We start from the raw sequence: 5,008 nt of genomic DNA, 5'->3' as shown, positions 1-5,008 counted from the left end.
AATGGGCTTGCTTATCTCACGTACCCTATTAATTTATGGTCCTTTTGAACAAAACCCATTTCTTGACCATTTTTTCAAACTAAGAATTTTAAAAAATATATATATTCCTCACGTTTTGCATATTAGGGATCCATTTTCTTTATCTACTCATAGGCATAATATAGTTCTTCAGGCCTGCATACATGTGATACCTAATGGTCAGCAATTAGTATAATTGACTTTTATATTATTGGGAACAAGCCAAGGACAAACCCAACTAGCCAGCAAGGCCTGCAGAAACATCCTCTTGGATGGTTATAAATCTATGAACTGGATAGTGGCTGTTTTGTATCTCTCCCTTGGCCAGCAGGTGTAATGGGATGAGACTAAATGTTCCTCAGTAAGCCCATACGTTTATGATCCATCTGTTCAAGTAGGAAGGAATGAGGCAGGTGGGATTCTTCATGCTACAATAGGGCTTAGAAAGAAGCAAACGGAAACAATGATTTTAATCATCTTTGCAGAGCTATAACTCATATTTTTTAATTCATATTAAAATTACACTCACACTGTCATGAAAGCTATGACTAATAAAGAATGAACTTAAAAAAAATCTTTTTCTTTAATTTAACATACCTTTTCATGACATTTTGCATCCGGTGGAGGCCGAGGCCCCAGGCGAGCCTAGCTGGCACAGTGGTGGTGGAGGGCAGCAGCTGGTGGGCACTACAGCCTGTTGGCAGAGATCAGGTGCAGCAGCTACTGTGTGGATTGGGAGACAGCGAGGCCCTCACAGAGGTCAAGAACATCTGCTGTGACAGCCTGGAGAACTTGGAGCAGGTGCTGGCAGAATTCTGGGCCCTGACCTGCCTCAAGCGGCACCACCAGAACCTCATGCAGTTTGAGGAGTGTGTCACACAGTGTGACTGACGAGTACGTGCGTGAGCAGAGTAGCTACAAGAGCGCACAGCTTTATCTGCACCTGTTGGAGACCTCCGTCAAAGAAGAAGGGCTCCTGGGTTATGCTGAGGAGCCTTGCTACCTCTGCTTTGTCATGGACTTATGTGAACGTGGAGGCCGGAATCAGTCTGTCCTGTCCTGGAGGCTGGACCCAGCCACCAACAAAGCTTCATGCTACAGCTCAGGACCACCAGTGCCTTCAGACTACATCGTGCACAGGGACCAAAGCCAGAGGACAAGCTCAACACGGAGAGGTCTGGCACCCCCATCCTCAAGGTGGCAGACTTTGAACTAAACAAAGTCTGTGGTGGGCTGCCCCTTCTCCTCTACCTCCCCAAATCAAAGAGGGAAATCAAGACAACACCAATGTGAATGTGGCTTCCCTAAGCTTGCACCTAAATGGCTTCCCTAAGCCTGCAGCTCAGATTTCTAAATAACCCCCTGAACTCTAGGAGGGATGCTACACAGCTAAGGCCAACATCTTTGCCCTGGGCATTATCATCTGGGCAATGATAGAAAGAATCACTTTCATTGACTCTGGGATCAAGAAGAAACTCCTGAGGTCCTGACCAAGATCTCCCTGTTGGTGAGGTGCTGCTAGATAACGCAAAGATGGAGTAGCATATTCCCCAGAAATGCAGGATTTCCATGTCTGAGGTGACCAAGGAGCTCTTGAAGGAAGTTAGCTGCTAAATCAGGGACCTACCTGATACCTTTGAACTTGAAACCAGAATGGACCAGGCCATGTGTGCTACTTCAAATTCAGGGCAAAACTTCCTGGGTGTTTTTAAAGTAGGTGAGTGTACTTTTTGTTTGGCATGTACACTTAAGACTGCATTCTTCATCCTGGGCCCTGTGGATTTGGGAGGAAATGCAGGGTTGAAGAGAAAATGTGCTTGTCATCAATGGTGCCCCAAATCTGAATGAGGGGATATGTGGGAATATTTGAGTATGAGTTGGAAAGTCTAAAGAAACCTTCTGAGTGGAGGTTGCATTTGAGCTGAGTTGTTTTTAGAAATGCTTTTTCATAATCAATTAATGAACGCTTACTGTAGAAAATGAAAAAAAATGAAAAGGTTGGTTAGTTTATTTGACCTGAAGAACAAATTGGAAGTTTAAATGATCAAGTATTATTGTCCTCTTTAAACAGAAGAGGACATTGTCTTCCTTAATTACATAGCATGTAAATTGTACTCCAGGTTCTTTCCTTCAAATTTCAGGGAGCTTTCTACTACCTCGTTTTATTATATACACAAAACATTCTATATTAACCCATTATTTCAGTGGTATCTGAAAAAAAAGGAAAGAAAAGAAAAAAGAAAAAAATAGACTTGATCTTGATAGGAAACACCAGGAAAAGGAAATTCATTCCATAGGGAGGAAGCATTTATTGGCCAAAGACCCATTTTGCAGCTGTGGAAATAATTATGGAAGGAATATATGTGAAGAAATATAGGAGGCTCCCAGGAGTTATAATTGTAAAGACTGAGAGCTCTTATCTGGAACTTGGAGTCCTACTGCTTTTTCATCATGTAACTGGAAGTTTCTGCTCTTTGATCAGTATCTCCTCATTTCCTCCACCTCTCAGACTCTAACAACCACAATTCTACTTATGAGTTCAGCTTTTTTAGATTCCATGTATAAGTGTGGTCATACAGTATTTGTCTTTTCTATCTGACTTATTTGACTTAACATAATGCCCTAAAGGTCCATCCACATGGTCACAAAAAGGCAGGATTTCCTTCTTTTTTAGGGCAGAACAAGCTATTGTATGTATTTATACCTATATCTATCTATATCTATGTAGATAAAGAGAGATAAATATTTCACATTTTCTTTACTCATCCATCTGTCCATGGGCACTGAGGTTGTTTCCATGTATTAACTATTGTGACTAATGCTGCACTGAACTTGGAGGTGCAGACATCTCTTCTAGATCCTGATTCATTTCCTTTGGATATATGACCAGAATGTGATGTTTGGATGTATGTTTAGTTTGTTTTGTTTTGTTTTGTTTTTGTATGTTTAGTTTTTTGAGAAACCTTCATACTGCTTTCTAGAGTGACCATACTAATTTATATCTCCACCAACAGTGCATAAATGTTGTCTTTTCTCCTCATCCTTGCCAATACTTGTTATCTCTTGTCTTTTTGATAATAGCCATGCTAACAGGTGTAAGGTAGTATCTGGTGGTTTGATTTGCATTTCCTTGATTATTAGTGATGCTGAGAACATTTTCCTGTACCAGTTTGCCATTCATATGTTTTCTTTGGAAAAATACCTATTCAAGTCCCCTGCCCATTTTTAAATTGCATTACTTTATTTATTTATGTATGTATTTATTTATTTGATATTGAGTTGTATGAGTCCTTTATATTTCAGATATATAGGTTGTAAATATCTTCCCCCATTCAGTAGGTTGCCTCTTAATTCTATTGTTTGTTTTGCTTTGCAGAAGCATTTTAGTTTGATATAGTCCCCTTGTTTGTTTTTGCTTTTGAAGCTTGCACTTTTGTCATATCTAAAACAATCATTGCTAACACCAAGGCTGAGAACTTTTTCCTATGCTTTTTTTCTAGCAGTTTTATAGTTTTAGATTTTATATGTAAGTCTTTAGTAAATAGGTGCTCACGCACCCACTATTTTGAGTAAATAGGTGCTCACGCACCCACTATTTTGAGTAAATAGTGGTCCAGTTTCATTCTTCTACATGTGATTATCCAGTTTTGCCAATACCATTTATTGAAGGGACTAACCTTTCCCTACTATATATCCTTGGCTCCTTTGTCAAAAATTAATTGACCATATATGCATGGGTTTATTTCTAGGGTCTCAATCTTTTGCACTGGTCTATGTGTCTGTTTTTATGCTAGTACCATACTGTTTTGATTACTCTAGGTCTCCATGGCATTTGGGTCTGCAAGGCAGACTGGGAAATGTTGGTGCAGGCTGGGAGCCTGGGTTCTTGAGAGCCAGCCTAGCTCTAGGGTGTGTCTGAAGCCTGCATCTGCAAGGCTGGAGGCTGGGTCCATGAGGACTGGCCTAGCACTGAGACAGAGGAGGATTCTAGGTCTCTGGGAGCTAGTCTGGTGGCTGGGTCCATGGAGGTCAGTCTGGTACTGTGTCAGGCTGTGAGCTTAGGACTGCAAGAGACCACCTGGGCCCTGGAACTATGGGGGCCTGACTGGTGCTGGGGTGGGCTGGGAGCCTGGCATCACAGGAGCTGGTGCTGCTGGTGCAGGCCTGATGCTGGGCTCCTTGCAGTGAGGTCAAGTGCAAGGTGTCTCTCTCCATGCTGGGCTGACTGGGTCTGGAGTGGGGGTCACAGAGGTAATGTGAACTTATCTTTGCTACCTTCTTTAATGTGTCTGTTATCTGTGCTCCACCCAAGTGATGTAATCCCTAACTCCTGGAATCCTTAGTGCCTGTGAAGGCATTTTCATGGGCAGATATTTCTTCAGTGATATCTCTGGGAGGAGACGAGTACTAGAAATTCCTATATCCCTATCTTGCTGACTCCAGAAACGTGTTTTTTGTGGGGATTTTTTGTTGTTGTTTGTTTGTTTGTTTTTTGCCAACCAAGTCATGAACTCATTCACATTGTCCTTACCCCTTCCTGTTTCCTTTGATGCTGGAGGAATCTTACATACTTAGATACACATTTTAACATTTATGGCTCTCCCCCATGTCCTGCATCTATAGAGCAGAAAACACTGTATTAAGTTGATCATAATATCAGTTAGTAAAAGATTAATGTATAATGTTCAATAGGGATTTCAGATTATCACTACATGACGCTACTTATAAAGTACAAGTGTGGTGGTGTTGGGGAGATGAGGAGGGTCAACGGGGAATAAATACTGAAGCATGAATCTTTGACTTGATGAAAACAATTGCTCAAAAGAAATTCTAAAATAGCTACAAACCTAGGCAAGTTATTCTTAATAATTTATAATGTCAGCCTGAACTCCCTGTATGATAAATTTTATGTGTGTAACTGCTGTTTAGTAGAGCATATAATTTAGGTAAAACTTATATCCTTTAAGTATTAATAGCTATGCATCTCTTT

At 40.9% G+C, this 5,008-nt stretch overlaps 1 pseudogene; it reads left to right on the top strand.

The window, feature by feature from the left end:
• The first annotated feature begins 621 nt into the window (after positions 1-621).
• On the top strand, positions 622-4,796 carry LOC114237691 (serine/threonine-protein kinase 35-like; annotated as a pseudogene).
• Positions 4,797-5,008: the final 212 nt, after the last annotated feature.

Source organism: Balaenoptera acutorostrata, chromosome 12, assembly GCF_949987535.1.
Source record: "Balaenoptera acutorostrata chromosome 12, mBalAcu1.1, whole genome shotgun sequence".
NCBI lineage: Eukaryota > Metazoa > Chordata > Mammalia > Artiodactyla > Balaenopteridae > Balaenoptera > Balaenoptera acutorostrata.
The sequence above is the reverse complement of the archived record's forward strand: the minus strand, read 5'-3'. Positions and strand labels throughout refer to the sequence as shown.